We start from the raw sequence: 20,607 nt of genomic DNA, 5'->3' as shown, positions 1-20,607 counted from the left end.
ATCCTCAACATCCAAACCCAGAACAACCCAGATCTCAACATCCAAACCCAGAACAACTTGGATCCTCCTGCTTTTGGACACAAACCAGCCTGCAGAGTCAACAGGCACCTCCTAAATCTCTTGGTAAGAGCAGCCACAAAGAAAACCTCCTGAAGCATCTCCACCCCTGCGAGCTGCCAGTTTGCTCCCAGCCCATTGCAGGATTTCACTCTTTTCCTTGGATCTCCATCCAAGGCAGTTACACCTGGATGGAAAATATTAACTGTGCTCTACCAAGGAGCTGGAAATACCACGGTGGAAATTTCAGCTGCAGCACAGGAACCCAGCAAAAAGCTGAAAATACTTCTCTAGGAAAAATAATACCAGTAAATACACACATGCTAAAACAAGAGCAGATCTGAAACCTCGACTGGAAATAACACACCCAGCCCAAGTTAGACAAACCCATCCATGAACCAAGTGTCTAAGAGAGTAAATTTGCCTTTTGAGGGCCATCAGCCACGAATTTAAACTTCCAGTGACAGGATTCATAACCAGAAAACACACTGAAGCTCTATCAGAGATGACCTGAAGGGCAGCAGCTTCCTGGCTGACCCTACAGACCCACAAAAGGGCTCTGTGTTTTGATTTACACCTTTTCTGACACGTGATTGTGCCCAGTGAAGCCCCAGGGCAGCCACCTCCCAGTTCTTGAGCTGTGCCCACCTTGGGAGCCATTGCCATGGTTGCCATGCCAGATCCACACCGCACGGACACAGCAGCGACACCAAACCACCGTGGGGTGGTGGGAATGCACAACCCTGCTGGCAGGAGGGAGTCAGGGAGCAATTAATACCTGACTGCCCTTCCCAACCAGCCCTGCCATCACACTGCTGGGATGTCACCAGCATCTCCCACTCCTGTGGCCCTTCTCCACGACCAGCAACAGCCGTTTTTGGGGCTGCTGGGCCAGGAGAGGTTCTGGCACACACAGCTGGAAAAAGGCAAGGTGAGCAAGTGACCCACCTCCAGCCCCAGTGCCCATGCCAGTGTCACTCTGGTGTCCCTGCTCACTGTCTCTGTCTGGGGAACTGCAACTGGCTTTGCTCTTCCTGTAAGAGGAAGGGTACAGGTGACAGACAGGTGACCAGAGCAGGAAACCTCCTTCTGAGCAGTTGTGCAGAATCTGCCACCTCTCAAGAGCTCAGCACAGAACAAGCCCACAGGGATGTCGGGGTGGTTTCGGTTTTGCTAACCCAGGGTTGGGAGCACTGGGGAAAGGAAGTTCACTGCAGACAAAGGCGAGTCTCTGGTCTGGCTGGGAGACCTTAAAAGGACAAACAGCACAGTCCAGCTCCCGGTGCTCCGTCCCTTCCCATCTGCTCCAGCGTTTCCGTGGGACACAGGCAGCCACCAGCCAAGATATGACGTTGCCTTTCGAGCCCCTGCTCGCCATGGCAGGAGCTGGATTCAGGAGGGAATGTCATCATTCCATGCTCAGTCCCTGACTCCACTCAGTGGGCTCGGCCACCACCAGCCGGGTTTGGGGGCTCTGCCAGAGGGTTTTCCACTCAAACAACACAATACATCCCCAAGCTCCAGAGAGACACCGGATCCTAATTAAATCCATGCTGCTGCTGCAAGGCTGGGCTGCAAAGGAACCAGCTGCCTTCCAAAAGCCCACAGCAGTCGGCCAGCAAAAAGCTGTTTACCAGGCCCAGGCCCACACCTTCCACCTCTCCTGTTCCCCCTTCCACACATTTACCGAGGTAAGAGCAGAACCTGCCTCTTTTCCAGCCAGGCCATCCTGCCCAGTTCTTGCACGGATTTCATTGTCACAAACATGCTGTCTAATCCACTCGTGCCCAGAGCATAAAGGTGAAGACTCAGCTGCACAGCCAACACCAAACCTGAGACGTTTTGGAGCAGAACAATCCAGCCAGACCTGACTGACACACTGGGAAGGGGCAGGTCCCTCACGCTCACCTCCTGCAACACCTGGGGTTTGCTTTCACGCCTGGTAACTCCTCGTGAAAGAGGCTCTGTCTGCAAGCAGGGATCCAAAGGACTGCCTGTATCCCAAACCCCTGAGTCACATCTGTGCCCTGGGAAACAGAGGAGCCCAAGGAGAGCTCCTGCTCACACAGCTGCTGGGCACAGACTGCAGAGCCAGAGCCCACAGCACCTTGGGGACCGACAGCCCTACCTGTCCTTCAACCTCTGCCACTGCACACTGAGCCTTTGCACCAGCTTTGCTTCAGCTGCGGGGAAAACCCCCTTGACAACTCAGCCACCCTTTTACTGCCCTGGGAGGCCAAACAGGGGCAGATCCAGATGTGCTCCAGGCATCTGCCTGGCCTTCAGGACCACGTGGATCCAGCTGGCTGGAGAAAGCCAAGCAGTGCCTGTAGGTGAGGAATGGGAGCTGCATGAGCACGTCTGGAACAGGCACCGCCGGGTCCTCTCCATCCTTCCCCAGCACCACACGAGTTTTGAGAGCAGGTTTAACTTCAGGTAACTATGCTGGTTCAGGTGGCAGCAGTGGGACTCTCCTGCAAAGTCTTTCTGTGGAAGGGATGATCCTACTTGTGCCACAGACACACAGATTCGCTGTAACCCAGATCACAGCCCAACTGTGACAGTCCCCGTGCCGGGCCATGCTCCAGGAACCAGGCAGGAAAGCACTGCCTTCAGATGTCAGGTTTCTGAGCAGGCAAGTTCCCCTTCCACCTCCTTCCCTCCCCTCTCCAGAGCTCACAGCCAGCTTTGCAGTCCCCAGGCCGTGGTGAAAAAAACACTTCTAGACAAACAGATAATTTTCACCCAGCAGCTGGGAACAACCAACTTCCATTTCACATCTCCCATCCGAGGCTGGAACACCTCCTCCTGTGCTGCTGCAGCCTGAAATAAGGTTAAGACCATCTCTACCAGCACAGCACTTCCCCAGCCCTGTCCCTGAATACCCCCATGCCCTCAAAAGCCAACTTTTCATAAAAACAAGATGAAGTGCTGCTCGCCTTCCCCTTGATCTTAATGCACTTCCCCAGAATGGATGTAGAAGATGAGCTGCCATTGTAAACAGGGGAAGGATCTCTGCCCACCTCCACTGCAGCCAGAGGTGAGCTGCACCTTTGCTCTGCAGCTGAGAGCTGCCCTCTCTGCAGAGGGCACAGGCTGCAGGACCTGCCCAGCTGAAGGACAAGGCTTAGGGACAACCTGCTGCAAGAGGATTTGACAGCCAGCCCAGAGGAACAGCAGGTACAGACACAGAAGAAACACCTGAGGAACACCCCAATGGCCCAGCAAAGCAGAGAGGGGGACGCTGCAGCAGCTGCCAGGGCACGGTGTGCCCATCCCAGAGCTGATCCTGAGCCCCTGCCAGGCATCTCCTGGAGCCAGTGGCCACAGGGACCCACGGAGAGCAACTCAGGGCTGGCACTGCCACCACACCTCACGGGGCAGGGCAGCGGCTGCTTTGGGCACGAGACCCTCTGTTTCCCAACCCACTGTGATGGGCCTATTTCCCAGCTCAGCATCCAGTCTGCCCTGCATGGCTTGTTGTTAAACCTCAGGGTCCTCCCTCCCTCCCTGAGTTTGCAGTTGTGCAGGAGAGCACAGCTGTATTGAAACATCAGCACACAGATGGTTCAAACAGCAAACTCCTGCAGGGCTCTGAATCCCAGCCCGTGCAATCAGCTCTTCCCACCAGAGCAGGGAGATGGGAGGGTGTCCTGCTCTGCCAGCCCTGGGACAGCCCAGCCATCACCACAAGGCCAGCCCATCACAAAGCCTCACCACACACACGGTGCTGTGCACACACAGTGCTCTCCACTCCACTGAGGGCAGAGCAGGGCCCAGTCCTGGCTCGGCAGCCCAGCGAGAAGGACCTACAGCAAAAAACATCCTCCTGTTTGTGCAACCACAGGCCCCTGAGGAGAGAAACGAGGCAGGATGTGACAGCAGCAACCCTCACAAGGTGACCCAGGAGGGCTGCAGTGCCATCTACACCCCTTGTCACAAGACAGAGTGACCCCCAGCCCCTCAGCCACCAGTGCAGCCCTGCTGACAGAGCTTTACCAACTCCTTCCTCAATTCCCTTATCAATTCCCAGGGATGGGAAGGTCAAGAGCAGCTCCTCACCCAGAGAGCAGGAAGGGGACAGTCCTGCAGCCCCCAACACCCCAGTTAGGGACTGCTCTGGATGACAGTCCAGTGGGGCTCCCTGGAGCAGCTCTGCTCTCCCAGTGCCAGTCCCTGCCTCCCATCCAGCCCCTCTCCTGCAGGAGCGGGGGGCATCACTGGAGCGGGATGGATGATCCATGGGGACACTGCCCACGGGATGATCCAGGCCTTGTCACGGCAGGATGAGGCTCCAGAGGGAGCCCAGGCAGAGGTGTTTTGGTGCTCATGAGTCAGAGGGTCTGAGCACGTGGTGGAATGAGACGTCCCCCCACGTAGGAGAGCTCCTGGTGGGAGAGCTCCTCACAGCTCTGCTTCCAGAGCACGAACCACAGTTTAGGAGCAGCAACAGGGAGCAGAGGACACGGGAAGACGGAGCCATCTAGGCAGGGTCTCACAGGGAGGGCTGTCAAATGGTGAGAGAGACAGGAGAGCAGAGGAAGAACATGACCCTTTTGAGGAGGTCCTGAGAGATCCCACGGCCTTGAATCCCACATGAGCTTCCTTCTGGCATTGCGAGGGATCAGCTGTAGCCAGGACAAGGGGTTCAGTATTTGTTCTCCAAAGTAAAAGGGACATTTCCCAACCCCTTTCTTGTAACAAAGGCAAATCCCTGGATGTCTCCCTTCCCTTCCTCCCTCAAGGCCAAGCTGGGTCTGAAAACCTTTCATCCACCTGGAAGAGATTTCCTCCCTGCAGAGGAACTTGGACACCAGCATGGGCGAGCCTGGCACTCTCCTCCCCACAGCGTGAGGCAACACAGTGACGCACACAGGACTTCTTCCTCCTCACAGCCTTTGGATGGGCTCCTAAATAACCTCAGGAGCAGGAGACTGGGAAGAGCCTGCTGCCCTCAGACACTCACACCAAGGGTGTCCCCACAACACAAATGGATGAATTTTCTGCAGTATCCCCGATCGCTCCCAACTTCCAGGGAGCAGGAGATCAGTTTAGCAGAGCATCAGTAGTGGCTCCATTTCCCCTCCCTGCAGTCTCTGAGCAGTCACAGAACGAGCAAAGAAACTCCCTCCACTCACCCTTTGGACATCCTCCTCGTGCACAAGCTCCACAGGGAGCAGGGGGATCCTGGCACAGCCCCTCGTGTGCAGGGCACAGGGGATCCTGGCACAGCCCCTCATGTGCAGGGGGATCCTGGCACAGCAGGACAGACAAGGAGCCTGAGGCAAACCATCAGCACATTGCACCAGCCTGACAGTTCCTGTGCTGGGGCACAAACCTGCTCCGGCAGCAGGTGATGTTCACTCTTCTGGAAGCCACCATCTCTGGAGGGCAGGACATCCCTGCTGCCCAAGCTGGAGTCCCTCTGCATGTCCCCAGCAGATTGTCTTGTCTCCTCTGAACCCCAGCTTTCCAAGCAGCCACATGTGAGCAAACCCTTCTGTTCCACCAGAGGGATCTGGATGATTCCAGGTGTGGCTGCTGCTGTTTCAAAGCCCTTATCTGACACCCTGACACTGTCACACTGGGTGGGACACCCCAAAGGAGATCCCAGCCGCTGCTCTGTGCTGGCATCCACACCATATGGCTCCCAGGGCTGGACACACACCTCCTTCCCTCCCAGCAAGCTGGGAAACAATCCAAGCAGCAGCATTAGCCATCTTATCTTCCTGATGTCCCCAGCCACAGCTCCAAGGGCTTTCCACACAGCTGATCCAAAGGACCAATGCCCCCCAGCTCCTTGCAGCAGCTGGCTCAGAGTGTGTCACCACAGAGGGGTCATTAGGAAGAGGGAACTGAGGCACATCCCTGCCACAGTCACCCAGAGGGCAGCAGGAGAACAGCCCAGCCTCCAGAGGCTGCTGTGCCCTCTGAGGTCACCTGAGCACAGGTACCTTGTCTGGACAGGGCAGTAACCTGGGCAGGGCAGGAACTGGGCACAGGGCAGTACAGCACAGCCCCAGGAGCAGGTCAGAGGCCTGGCCCAGCGATTACCACACTGGTTTCAGGTTTGTCTCCTGGTTCATGTTGCCAGCAGGGGAATGGAGCACACACCTGCAGCCAGTGCCTTCCTCCTCCTCCTCCTCACCAGTGCCACCCTGGGCAGCCACCACCCCTTAGGAGTCACTGTCCTTCTGTCAGGGCATACAGAGGGACACCAGCTTACATTTATCTCCTGCCTCCTCCCTGCTCTGCTGCTCCAGGGCTGTCACCAGGCAGTGCTGTGGGAAAGGGGGGCTCCCAGCCCAACAACTGGGGAGGGAGGGTGAGCTGTGCTGCACCACCCAGAGAACCCAGTGCAGAGCCAGGCAGGCACTGGGAGCACTCCCAGGGTACCCAAAAGCTCAGCACTGCAGCCTAAGCCAGGAGAAGGTGCTGCCCATCAGTCTGGCAGCTCCAGGTGGGAATTCTGTGTGGCAAGGCAACCAGCTCCTGCCAGGAGATCCAGAGCCCACCTAGGAAGCTTTGGAAAACCAGACAGCTTTTCCCTGTCACCTTCAGCAACACAGGCTGGACGTCAGGAGGAATTTCTTCACAGAAAGGGTCGTTAAACACTGGAACAAGCTGCCCAGGGAGGTGGTGGAGTCCCGATTCCTGGAGGTGTCCAAGGAACGACTGCAAGTGGCACTCAGTGCCCTGGGCTGGGTGACAAGGTGGGCATCAGTCACAGGCTGGATTCGAAGGTCTCAGAGGTCTTTTCCAACCTAACTAATTTTGCCATTCTGTGATCACTTCTCATGGACAATGGCTGTAACAGATTTGCCCAGTACCTCCAACAACAGGGCTCCTTCCCCACCCTGCCTGGGGACCAGGGCAGGGAGAGGCAGAGACAACACACAGCACTGCAGGAATGAAACCCACAGTTTCATCTCCCACCTTCAGGATTTGGGAGAGGGAAATGGGGGCAAGCTGAGTACTCTGAAAGGGGTTTCTAACAAGCCACTCACACCCCAGCCACAGTTTAAAGGGGGAAATGGACCCACAAGGACTAAACTCAGTGGGTTGGAAGCCATTCCTGCCTGGCTGCCAAAGGCCTGAGTGCCCAGACGAGGAGCTGCGTGTGACAGCAGGGTTCCCCCTCCTCAGCCATCTGGGGACTGTCACTCTGCAGAGATCTGCCTGGCCTCCTGTCATGGGTATCATTACCAGCCCCTTTTCTGTCAGCAGGATCTGGGTTGGCACAAACACTTTTAGTAGTAGGATCTTTTTTTCCCTTAACCCATATCCTCTTGACAGAACCAGGTTAGGAAGCAGCTGCACCGCCAGATCTGGGGTGGCCTTTTGCAAGGCAAGGCACAGGAAAAAGGGGTGCCTGGATCCAGTTATCCCTTCTATCACCAACCTACAGTTAATTGCAACTTCCCCACCTTCCCTATGGTTACATGGAAGGGGGGGAACACCACCAGCTCTGCTCTGCCCCAGCCCAGTTCCTTCACTCCAGAGCAGGCCCTTTTCTCTGTAGAGCCTGGAGCAGGGTGGGTGGGAGGGGTGTCATTCCCACTGGTGACAAGGGCTGTTTCCATTTCTGGGTGGCAGAGCTGCAGCTCTGCCAAGCTGAGCTGTCCCACATTTTCCCCTCTGCTTTCCTCCCCAGGCTGCTCGAAGCCCCACACATTTCCCTTCAAGTGACTGCCAAACTTCACGAATTTGGGAGGGGAAGGAGAGGGGGAGGGAAGGGTAAGCATCCAGGGGGGCTCACAGGGAAACCTCTCCCAAAAGAGCTGTCAAACCCCTCGTGCTGAGATGCCAGAACCACTTCCCTGCTGCAGAGTCACACGGGAGCCAACTCGCTGCCACCCTGGCTCCCAGCTCTCCACCCCGACAGGGACAGCATTCCAGAGCCACAGGCAGGACCCAGAGCCCAGACCATGAGGAGACAAGAGCAGCACCATGCAATTACTCTTCCCTGCAGAGTAACTGGGGCACAGGGAAGCTCTGTGGCACAACATCCCTCAGCTTACGTGTGAGCATCAGAAGCATCTTCAGGGGAGCAGTGAGCGATCCAGGAGGTGTTTGCCTTCCCACCCCCTCCATTTCAGGACCAAGCAGCTCAATCCATTATGGTTTTCCTTGCAAAAGGAATGGAAGGTATGGAAAGCGACCTGCTTGCTTCACAGATGTGGAAGGGAAGCGTCCCTGAGCTCAGAAATAAAATGGGGGGTAGAGAAGGGCTATTCCCAACTAACTGGGACAAATTCCTAAGGCCTGGACAAGCACCCCAGTCTGCTGGGGTGGGATAAGCTTCAAAGCAGAGGGACCAGAGACTTCCATCCCATTCCTGGTCATGCCACAAGCTGTTCAGAATCCTTTCACTGCTCCATCCCTCACGTAGAGGATGAGCCTCACAACCCTCTATTAAGCACTGGAACAGCTTTGTGGATTAAGGACTCTGGTTTGTCACCAGCCTCTCCACAGCAGAAAGGCACGTTCCAGAGATTGTTTCTCATCCTCCCTCGTTTCTCACCTGTGTGCATTTTTTTGCACGGGATGAGGAAGCCAGGACTGAAACAGGAACACAAGACTGGCCACAGCTGCAAAGGTGGTGCTGTGGAGTGGGAAAGGAAACTTCCAAGGGGTTCACCCAAAAGACTCTCTCAAACAGGCAGATCCTCTGAGACCAAACTGGTTCCTCCCCTTCCCTTCTCTGCTTCTCTGGGCCCTACACAAAAGGCTTAATTTGTAGAGTCAGAGGGATCATCCCAGTGAAGGACCATGCAGGATACACCCCCCAAGGAGGACCCATTTCATCTTGCTGCTATTAATACCTGGAACATTATTTGCACGAACAAACTGTCCTTTCTCCCTCGTTTCTGGGCTCTCACTTCCCTGATTTGTCCCAGAAACCCCAGCCAACACACGTTCACCCTTGTCTAGTACATACTTCCATCCAAAACCCAAACCCTTTCCTTTTTTTTGAGTTAATTACTCATGTTTCTAGTTCACACCACCTCTTCCAGCCCCCGCAGACAGGACACAGCTCCCCTGGCTCCCTCGTTCATTAGGCAGCCAATTTGTGGGCCCAAACCCACCAACACTCATCAGGGAAAGGGGCCAAGGCTTCCCACAGCTGCCCAGTGCTGTTGGGTGCCCACCCACGGCCAACCCCGTGGGTGGGTGCTCAGAGGGGCTGAGCCTCTCTACAGCCTTTCCAACTGGGAACACACCCAGAGGGGCCCAGGGCTGCAGGGCAGGAGCTGCCCAGGGAGGTGGGGGAGTCCCCATCCCTGGAGGTGTTTAAGGAAGATCTGGACGTGGCACTCAGTGCTCTGGGCTGGGTGACAAGGTGGGCATTGGCCACAGGTTGGACTCCATGATCTTAGAGGTCTTTTCCAACCAAAATGGTTCTGCAGACACTGCCAGACCTCTGGGTTGGGTGGACATGACTCAGTTACCCCCACCATCACAGAGGGCACCAGGTGCCCACTGAACATGCAAATGGAGGAGAAGTCAGTCTGCCATCGTCCTGTGCCACCTCTGCTGCCCCCTGAACTCCAGCATCCCACCAGCCCCCAAGCTGGATGGGGCTCGGACTTGTCTTTGCTTCCCCAGCACCAAAAGCCAGAGGGACTTGGCTCTCCCTGGCACAGCCTCAGGCTGGGCCCGAGGGCTGCCTGCAAGCCCTGTGCTACACTGGCACAAGGAAGAGCTCAGCCTTTCAGAGCTGGGCCTAACTCTGCCCGCAGGAGCCCAGGCAAAGCCTTTCCCCTGCAAACAGCTGCGTGCCTTTGGTTTTGCTTCAAGAGGAAACATGTTCTCTCTGTCTCCAGGCATTAAACAGCCAAGCACGGCCAAAAGCATCCAATCAACAGCACAGAGCACAACAAGTCAGGGCAGAGGGTTACCATGGAGCTGAGGAAGCCCTGACTTCCCATGCAGACCCAGAACTGCTAACCTGCCCTGCCTGCAGAGAGGGGCTGCCTGCCCTGCCAGAGGAGCGGGGAAGAGGATCGGGCTCCTCTCCCTCACCGTGTCCTCACACACCACAGCCATGTCCCAACCTCAATTTTGACACACACCACCAGCATCCCAGCACAACAGCCCCATTCAGCTGCTTTCCCAGAAACATGGGACAAGCTCAACACTGCCCAGCAGCAGCAAACATCCCAACAGGCTTTTCCAGGATGGTGTTTGGGGCACACTGCGAGAAGGATCACACAGCAAGGTGAAGGACTGCACTGAAAGGTGAGAGGGGCAGCAGAAGCCACGAGCACCTTATCAAGCAGGTCCAGGGAATGGGAAATCCTGCCATTAGCAGGATCCACTGCAGAGGATTTCACAGCTAATGAAACCCTCGCCACCACAGACCACAGCGAAAGCAAAAGCAGCAGAGCATTTCTTTCCTGATAAGCTGCTTTTATCGGGAAGTTCAGCCCGGCTGCCCACCCCGGCCCCAGCCGGAGAGCAGCTCCAACCCTATGCCTTTAAATCCCCTTGGCAGCGCCGGCCCGGGGCTGTGGGAGCAGACACACCCAGTGCTCCAGCGCCGGAGCACACAAACATTTCCTCCCGGCCGCTCCTGTGCCGCGGCTCAGCCAGAGCCACCTCGGACCTGCCCGGGCCGTGCCAGAGGGAACACAGGCTGATCCACACCGACCTGCACCCACAGAGACTTCGGCTGCCTTCCTGAACCCCTCTGCTTCCCTGCCAGCACTGGACATTCTTCCCTCAAACTTCCTCCTTAAGGCAAATATTTGGAGTCTAACAGGCATTCCTCATGGCAGGCACAAGTTAAATATTGGCCCTAAAACAACAGCAAGTGCCTTTCAGTGATTCTGGCTGGAGGAGCACAGCTCTGGACTTTGATTTCTGGCTCTGAACAAAAATAGGAGCAGAGCACTGAGTGTTACACTCTTCTCCCTGGAGAAGTCATTTGAGGCCCTGCAAGTCCCCTGCCAGGACCACAGCCAGGGTGGGAACTGTCCCCTGCCTGTGCTCTCTCACACCCCGGGTGTCTGCTGTCACCCAGCCAAGCTGCTGCAGAGCATCCTCTGCGTCGTGCACAGGATTAGTCTGAGTCTGGTTTCCAGGTCTGTGATTATACATCCCCAGAGAGACACCAGAGAAGACCTGCTGGGAACCTCTGGGTGCCATCCAGGGCATCTGCTCACCTGGTCCTCCCTGCCTCTGGCTGCACCACCACTGCTCCCAAAGGTGCCCTCTCCACCCAGCCATGCCCAGCAAACATCTCCTCAGTGCAGAGGAGCTCCAGGCTGTTCCTGCTCTGCAGGCAGCCCAGCTCCCACAGGACAGGCTGGCTCTGGTAAGAAAACATCCCAGCAAGGCAGGAGCCCGGGCAGTCAGGGAGGTGTCAGCACAGTAAAGGGAGAGGGAAGGGTGAGCAGGGAAAAGAAACCTGCAGTGAGGTCAGGACACTTGAAGCATGGCAGCACACAGGCTCTGGGATGCTGTGGGCATTTCCCACATGGATCAGGGGAGCAGAGCTGATGTCGTGGCTCTGCAGCCAAAGCCCTGCAGAGCTGGGCTCACCTCACCTCAGAGCAGCCCTCCCATGCCCCACCACTGCTGACCCAAGCCTGAGCAGAGGGGCTGCTCTGTCCCCCCCCCGAAGGCAAACCCTGCCAAAATCACCCTGAAACAGTCTGCTCCAACACAAGGGGTCTGCCCACAGCTTCTCTGTAGAACACCTCAACAGTTACCCCGAGAGGTTACTGCAGCAGGGCCCGGGTGTGCCCCAACAGCAACCTGCACGCCAGCTCAAACTCCCAGGGCTCGTTCTGTCCAGCCAAATTCAGCAGGGGGGGTGTTAATGAGCTCCCCTTTCACCCTCCTGAACGTGATGCCTGTGAGCAGCACCTCGCTGAGCTCTCCCCATTCTGAGCAGCAGGCCTGGGAGGCAGGAGAGGGACTGAGAGCTGCTCCCTGGCAACATCCCTTGCTGTAGTGTGAGATGGAGCCCTGACTGTCTGCTGTGCCGGAATTCCACTCTCCACTTCCTTCCCGAGACACCCACCGTGTCACTTCAGGCTGGGGAATCTGCTGGGGGCTCTGACACCCTCTCAGTGAGACCCCCCCGAGAGGGCAGACACCCCTATGGGTTTAAAATCAGCTGCGAGTTACCCTGGAGAAAACCTTAAAGCTCCGAGCACTTCCTATTCCCTCCCCGGCCAGCAAAGCCCATGGAACAACAAGCTCCAGCAAGTTTGTGGAGGAATTCCCAAGGCTGGAGGCAGAGACGGGTCTGTACCTGTGAGCACCAGCAGCTCCGGTGCCTCCTCCCGCGGCACAGTGACCCCACACCCCAGAGCCCACTGCTGCTCCTCAGCTCCAGCTTCCTGCACCTCTGCGCCCACAGTCCTCTCCTTAATAATCCCTGGATTTGGGAATAATAAAAGCTAGACTTGGCCTGAACCCGGCACGGCCTCTGGGATGAGAGAAATGGGCTCTGTGGGCGGGGGGATTCCAGGAGAGCCTCGGCCTGCCCCTCGCCCACACACGGCACAGAAGGTGCTGGAAAGCACCATCCCCTCCCCGCATCCAACCAGGGGAACCAGGCACAGACTGTAAACTCCATCGCTGCCAACAGTCCCTGCTAAAAAAAGGAGAAGAGAAAGGGATTCTTGCTTTGTTGTTTGTACCTCGGTGCTGCTCAAAAGCAGCGAGATTTTTTTACCTGGAAACATTGGGCAGTGACAGAGACTGCAAGGATGGAGCTTCTGTAGCACAATCCCAGCTCTGTTCTGGTTTAAACTGGATTTCCACTGACCTTTCCAAGCCCGTCATTCAGCCCCCACGCCCAGGGAGCAGCCCCTCTTAGCAAGACTTTCCAGCCCCCAGCCTGGGAAGGGGAATGAACCCCCAGAGACTTGGCCGTGTTCCCAGGGAGCCCCCAGGTCCCTCCCAGCACCAATCCTGCTGCTCGGGGCGCTCAGCTGCAGGGCTGCAAAGCTCCTCCAGAGGAAAGCTTCACAAAACCCAAGTTCAAGACCAACCTTAACCCCTGCTTATTAACTTAAGAACATCCCTCTCAGGCTGACAAAGCCCGGGCATCACCTGCCAACTGTCTCATTCACCAGGGGGAAAGCAAAGGCCAGGCCTGCTTCATTAAAAACCATTACATAACATCAAATAACAAAGGGCTACAGGACATTCTTTGCTTGGTGGACACGTAAGAATGAATGACTCAAAAATTAACGCTTCTTTCCTCCAGACTCTCAGTGGCTCCAACACCCTGGGGAGCCCAAGGAGCACCTTATTTCCAAGGCAACAGTGTCTTGGCTCATCCCAAATCCTGCTCTCACATCCAACTTATTGCCACAGACACTAAACAAGACACAAGCACTTCCCGGCTCTCTCTCAGAGCACTGTCCCCACCGGACAGCAGTGGATGTGTTTCTGATCCCTCACAGGAACAGGGGAGGAAGGTGAGACCTCAGCCTGTGGCCCGGGGAACCCTTCCCCAGCCTAAGAGCAGCTCTGCAGGACAGGACTCCAGACTCCCCTCACATCACCAGCTCAGCTCCTTGGCACATGAGGTTATGAGAGGACTTGGTTTCAAGACACCAAGACCTGCCTTTCCTCTGAGTGAGGATGTTTCCTCAGCAGGGGAGGCACATGCCAGCAGAGCACCACCTGGAAATGCCAGTGCTACCAACCTCCCAGCAGGAGACAGACTCCATGGACACCGGGACATCTTCCTGGACACATGGCAAACTCCTGCCCCTCCTCTCTGGAACCAGAGGAGCCAATTTAAAGTGTTTATAGAACTAATTGAACTCCTCTACTCCAAACTCTGGGAGTGAATAAAACCATGGACTTCTTGCTCCATGTAGCATTTTAGAACACCCTGTTTCAGCTCACCTAGAGAGCCATTTCCTGAGCCACACAGGGCTCCTCGGCTCCGAGCACAGCGAGAGGAAGGCAGAGAGACAGCCTGTGGTTTTACACCCAGTGCATCACCCGGGGCTGGGGGGAGCTGGGGGGTCACAGCTCGGAGCACTGTGGGTCCAGGGCAGCCCCATGTGTCACCCCAGCACCTGACAGTGTGGGACAGACAAGGCAGGGATGTGCTGGAACACCTCAGCTCCATGCATGGAATCACACAGGGTTTGGGTTGGAAGGGATCTTAGAGCTCATCTCATCCCACCCCCTGCCACGGGCAGGGACACCTTCCACCAGCCCAGGTTGCTCCTTTGATCCAGCCTGGCCTTGGACACTTCCAGGGATCCAGGGGCAGCCACAGTTGCTCTGGGCAACCTGTGCCAGGGCCTCACCACCCTCACAGGGAACAATTTCTCCCTCTCATATAACCCAAACCTATTCTCTTTCAGTTTGAAGCCATTCCCCCTTGTCCTGTCACCACAGTTCCTGATGCCCTGGCTGCTGTTTTAAGGCCAGTTATTAGGAATAATGCACCAACATAACAGGCAAGGGAGGGGCTGCCCACTGGAAGGGCTGCAGGGCTACAGCCTGGGCAGGGATTTAGAACAACTCCCCAGGAGATGGAGGGCAGCTGGTGTCAATTAGGGAGCCTGATGCTCCACACTCAGCTGCCCCCGAGGAAAGTCACCTTTACACCTTCCTCACACTAAAGCTGCTGCTTCTCTACAGCAACAGACCTGCCAGCAGGACACAGAAACAGCCACTCTGGTGAAAACCCCAAACTATTCCCAGGCACACAGCTCTTCTGGCAGGAAGGTAAGTTGTTCTCCAGTGGAATCCCAGAGCTGCTGGGACCTGCTCTCCCTCCTTCCCCTTCCTGGCTCACAGGGCACAGCCAAACCCCAGCAGGGCTGAGGAAGGAGGCTCAGCTTCACAGCTTCTCACTGCGCCCACGACGAGCCACGTCTGCCCAGGCAGAGCCCAATTACAGGGCTGTGGGCAGAGCTGCTCCCACAAGCTCTGAGCAGAAAGTCGTCCGAGGAGGCTCCTGAGCTGGCACCCGGGCCTGGCCCCGCTCAGCAGCACCACGAGGGAGGAGGGTCTGGCTCCCTGAACTGCAGCTGGAAGCCACGGGAGCAGCACAGGGCAAACCAGGCCACCGTGTGCTGGTACCAAACCCCACGGCCCTGCTGAGAGCGGGGAGGGTCTCCTGCACACCCCACACCCCTGCACACCCCACAGCAGCATCTCAGGGGCTGCTGCTTGCCTGAGGCTCCCTCACCCCTCCCACTGAGCCTTCAGTGCCTGTAGAGCTGCAGTTCCTGTCTGAAAGCAGAGATAAACAGCTTCCTACCCACACTGGCTCACACAGGGACTGGGCCTGGTAGCAGTTCCCGGGCACACACCTGGAGGGACCAGCCACAGCTGCTCCAGCACAGCTCATCCCAGCTCCTCCGAGCCAGGAAAACCACGGGAGAGGGGGGAGTGGGCAGGGGGAGACAGCTCCGGAGCACAATCAGGCCCGAGTCCAGTAAAGATGTTTATTGGCAGCTGCTCTCAGACACGGTCTCTTCCAGCCCAGTGGGGCTGGAGGGGGAAAAAATACCGATTGTCCATGAGCACAACCCTCATGTCACTCCCATTGATCCGCTGAGTCACTCCCGTATTAACAGTTTTGACAACACCCGGAGCTGCTCAGGAGCTCGGACACGGAATACAAAACAAGGCCCACCGGGAGAGCAGTGCCCAGGAGCCTGCCCAGCTGTCAGGGCCAACTTCCTCCTCCTCCTCCTCTCAGGAGCTGCACCAAGAGCACCCAGCACACACCTCGCTGCAAGGGCAGGGCACACAGATCCATCCAGAGGGCCCGGAGAAGCTGCTGGACACAAAGTGTCCCCTGCAAACCACCACCGACTGCACCCCGGGTGTGTGGGCACAGGAGCAAAGCAGGGAGGCAAAGGAACCACACAGGTGATTTGTAAGTGAGTTATAAGTGATTTATAAGGCCTCACAGATCTGTCAGCCAACAGGGAGGAGATCAAACCCCCAGGCAGAGGCATGGGAGGCCAGTCACCCTCAGAGCCCCCCAAACTTCATACCCCCCAAACCTGAGCGCACTGGGGTCAGACCAGTCTGCACCACAGGACCACGACCCTCCCAGTGCCCCAGGGAGCGACAGAACACTGCCCAAACAACGTTCCTATCTGCAAAGCACCAAATTAAAACAAAACCAACAAATCTTTGGCAAGTTCCTCCCAGCAGCCAAGCCTATCCCGCCACGGCGAGGGCTCCCCATGGAGGCCTCCTGCCCTAATTTGCAGCAATTCTTTGTCAGACCACTGGCAAACACCAAACGTTTGCTCCAATCTGTTACATAAGGCCCAATTTTTAAGCCCCTGTCGTGGCCATGGGGAGATGGGGGCACTCTGTGCGTGTGGCAGCCTGGCAGGTGAACTTCCACACTGCTCAGTTGCACTTCCACATCTGCAACCACTTGTTGTGCAGAGGGAAAACGAATGGATTTGGTTAACGAGGCGACTTCCGAAGGTTTTACACACCTTTCCACCCGTGTCCTGGTTACCTTGAACTGTCTGGAAAGGACTGATGTGGCAACTCCAAAGAGGTTTGTCAAACTTTGGTTTTTAACTTCCAAAATGCACCAAACATGGCAAGTCCTCAGAGCACAAAAGAAAAGGCACCTTCCTGACCATCCCCACAGCTTCCCGTCGTTCGCTCCCCGGGATCCAAGGCTCGGATCCCCGGCTCAGCTCCCTCCTGCCAGCCAGGGACAGGAGCCACGGGGCCTCCCCGGCAGAGCTGCTGCTCCTCTGCAAACCCCAGGAGCGGCCCGGATCAGCTCCTGTCTGCTGGGGGCAGGAGGGGGGAGGGCACTTTTTCCTGTTTCTCACATTCATCCTCACCCGCTTCGCTGAAGAAAACAAAATAAAAATAAATAAAAAAATCCGTTTTAAACACCACGTTCGGCACAGGCCCTTTCCCCCCCCAAAATAAACAGTTCCCAAACCCCTCTGGTGAGAGAGAGGAAAAGCCACATACAAAGGAGCCAACATCCTGCAGGCCGGGGCAGGGTGCGGGCCGGGGGGGACGATCCGACCGCATCCCCAGCGCCCCCCCCCGGGCCTCGGGGGGATCCTGGGGGGCCTGAGCCCCTTCCTGGGGGGCTGAGCCCCTTCCTGGGGGCCCGAACCCCTCCCTGCGGGCCACCGAACAGGCACAGCCGGGAGGGTACGGGGCGAGGCGGCCCCGGGCCCTCAGCCCCCGGCCCGGAACCCGCCGATGCCCGACCCCAGAACCCCCCCACTCTCGGTGCCGCCGGACCCCGCACACCCCCCGCGACCCCCGGGCCCATCCCAACCCCCTCCTCACCCTCACCACCCCCGAGCCCTCCGTGCCAAGCCGGGGCACCCCCTCAGCGCCCACCGCCCCCTCAGCGCCCACCGCCCCCTCCTCTCCCCGCGCCCCCACCGCCCCCGCCCGCGGCGCCGCCCGGCGCGGCCCGTCCCTCCCGGCGCTGCCGGGCCGTGTCGAGCGGCGTCCCCCCGTCCCTCCCGCTCCCTCCCCAGCGGCGCCCTCATGGCGTTACCTCGGCGGGTCCCTCAGCGCCGGGCGGCGGCGCCGCTGCCCCGCGGCCGCTCCCCCATGGCGGCGGCGCCCCCGGCCCGGCCCCGCTCTCAGCGCCTCAGCCTCCCCTGCGCCGGCCGCTGCGCCAACGGCGTAAAGTCTGAGCCGCGCCAACGGCGTAAAGTCCGCGCTGCGTTAACGGCGTAAGGGCCGCGCTGCGCCAACGGCGTAGAGCTCGCGCCGCGCTAACGGCGTAAAGGCCGCGCCAACAGCGTAGACCCGCGCTGCGCTAACGGCGTACGGGCCGCGCGGGGCGCTGGCGGAGCCCTGCGCCGTTGGCGTACCCGCCGTTGTGAATGCGGCCCGCGGGGCGGAGGGGGGGCCCGCGGCGCTGGCGCAGGGCGCGTTCGGGAATCGCGGCGGGCGCCGCGCGGGCTTTGCGGCGGTGGCGCTTTACGGCGGCGGCTCCTCCTCGACGTTAACGCCGCGGCGCTGTCGGGACACGCGGCGCTGTCGCGACAGGGACCCCGCGGTACTGCTGCACCACAGGGGTCAGGCTGCGCTGGAGGGATCCACATAGGGCAGAACACCCTTCGGGATGTGGCCCCAGCGTGGGTTGTCGCGACTGTGATGGCGATAGAGCGCCGTGCTCCCGGCGGGGCGCAGGGCTGCGGCGAGGGACAGCGGGAGGGTTGGGGTGCAGCGGCCCGGCTGTAGGGACAGGCCTGAGTGTGTGGCCAGCAGAGCACAGGGGTATAGCCCCCATTTGGGGATACAGCCTCTGTTCTGGGGTACAGCCCCTGTGCGGGGGTACAGGCTATTTTTGGGTACAGCTCCCATTTTGGGGGTACAGCTTCTTTCTATGGCGTAGCCCCTGTGCAGGGATACAACCCCATTTTGGAGTACAGCCCATTTTTGGGTACAGCCCCTTTTGGGGGTACAGCCCCACTCTGTGCCACAGCCCCCATTTTAGGGCACAGCCCCCCCCACATCCAGCCCTACTGTGGGCCCTCCAGGGCAGCCTGTGGGGAGGGGCACTGAGGCTGGGGGTCCCACAGAGGGGCTGCAGCCCTGTACCCCATCCCATGGGGGCAGAGGGAGGTCAGGGGCTGGGATTTTATAGGGACTGACACCTTTTTGAGAACATCAGCCCAGGCAAAGCCTCTCCAAGGGAGACAGAGCTCCAGGATTGTGGGATGTGCTGGAACAGGAGCTGGGCAGGGATACAGCCCTTGCTGCCACCTCCTAAAACCTTTCACTTTCCTTGTGTTTGGAATTATTCTGACCTATCATTTGGCCATAAAAATTCCCTCCCTGCGCTCCCTTGGCAAAAGAAGGCACAGCCAGACGTTTGTTTCCTTCTTTTCTCTGTTTGAGGCTTTCAGGGTAACGCTGGAGGGCGAGGGCTCCCCTGCACAACCCCCCTGCTCTCTCTCATCTTCTTCGTGGCACGGGGCAGATTCACCCCAAAAACATTTCCCGGCAATGGGCTGAGTTTGTGTGGATTTGGGACAGAATCAGATCTTCAGCATCAGCATCACCCCGAGTACCCGTTTCCAGCTGCTCGAGTGGATTCTCTCTTCAGGGAGAGAAACCTTCCAGGGAAATTCTCTCCCCCCGACATTTGGCTGAAGGGTTTTTCCCTGTAGGTGTTTGCTTCTGCAGAACAATCAGGAGAATTCTGAGCTACTCCGAACGTGAATTCCAGCTGCTCCCCGTGCTGTGGTGGCGCTCAGGAGGCTGGGGAGGGGCTGTGACCCACGTCCTGCCCCCAGAGAGAGAAAATCACCCCTGAAGCACCCGAGGGCAGAGCCGCCCTCCCTCCCCCCTTTGCACCATCCCCCACCCCGCGCGATTTCGAGCACTTTGAGAACTCACAATTGTTCAGGCGTTTGCCTGGAGAATTTAACCATCCTCTGGAGCAGGAGGGGGGGGGAAAGAAAGGAGTTCTGGCTTTATTTCAAGGCAAATCTGCAGCAGTGAACACAGGGGGTGCCAAAGGTGTGCAGAGACACAACAGCTCATGCTGTGGGACCGGGGAGTGAGGAGAGCCAGGGAAGTTGTGTCAGGAAAACATCCAGCTCCAAACCCTGCCCTTCTGCAGGCACGGGACAATTGGGGCTCATTCCCAAGCAGACAACAACACAAAGGAGCCACGGTGACTGCACGGGAGGACGAGCTGCTCCAGGGGCAGGTGGGTGACACCTTCCCAGGGCAGAACATCAGGGCCTGGGAGGCTGCAGAGGGACAGAAACAGAGCAAGAACCAGACAAAGGAAAAGCCAAGCCCTGGTAGCATCCCTCAGACCCTGATCCTGGGGATCCTGAACCTTTTGGGAGCAACTTGGGGCGGGGGGGTTGAGCTTGGCTGCACAACACCCATTCCCACATTCCTGGCAAATCCTGCCCTGTCCCGAGTGTAAGGGAGTCAAAGAGGCTCACAAGGGCCAAGGTCCTGCCTGAGCAGCAGCTGGAGCAGGAGCTGAAAATGTGCCTCATGCTCAGATTTTGAGGGCCTGGAGCAAGAATTTAAGGAAAATCCTTTTCATTCCTGTGCTCAACACATCAGGGCAAAGCAGCAGCTGAAGGGAACCACTGTGGGGTGGGGAGGGCTGGGCAGGGGCACCTGGCACAGGGCTTTGGGGGTGAGGAAGGCACTGAGATTGGCAGATGCTGCATCAGCAGCTGTGACAGAAACAGCTCTTTTAGGATTAAAGATCTGCCACAGAGCAGAACTGGGGTGTGAAGCCAAAATATGGTAACTCCCATATTCCCACCTGGAGTTCTGTGTCCAGCTCTGGGGCCACCAACACAAGGAAGATGTTGGAATGAATCCAGAGGAGGCCACGGAGATGCTCCAAGGGCTGGAGCCCCTCTGCTCTGGAGCCAGGCTGGGAGAGCTGGGGGGGTTCACCTGGAGAAGAGAAGGATCCAGGGAGAGCTGAGAGCCCCTTTCAGGACCTAAAGGGGCTCCAGGAGAGCTGGAGAGGGGCTATGGACAAGGAATGGAGGGACAGGACAAGAGGGAATGGCTTCCCAGTGCCAGAGGGCAGGGCTAGATGGGATATTG

The 20,607-nt window shown here is 57.8% G+C and overlaps 1 protein-coding gene across 1 annotated transcript in view; it reads right to left on the bottom strand.

Annotated features, from left to right (window-relative positions):
* The window catches only part of CSNK1G2 (casein kinase 1 gamma 2), a 42,017-nt gene extending 24,364 nt beyond the window's left edge, over positions 1-17,653 (bottom strand). The window contains exon 1 of the mRNA XM_027668293.1: positions 17,561-17,653. The gene's annotated coding sequence lies outside the window, so the exon portion shown is untranslated. The remainder of the gene's footprint in view (positions 1-17,560) is intronic.
* Between the last annotated feature and the right edge of the window lie 2,954 nt (positions 17,654-20,607).

The sequence above is a fragment of the Corapipo altera genome, unplaced genomic scaffold (assembly GCF_003945725.1).
Source record: "Corapipo altera isolate COAL_440 unplaced genomic scaffold, ASM394572v1 138, whole genome shotgun sequence".
Taxonomy (NCBI): Eukaryota; Metazoa; Chordata; class Aves; order Passeriformes; family Pipridae; genus Corapipo; species Corapipo altera.
The sequence above is the reverse complement of the archived record's forward strand: the minus strand, read 5'-3'. Positions and strand labels throughout refer to the sequence as shown.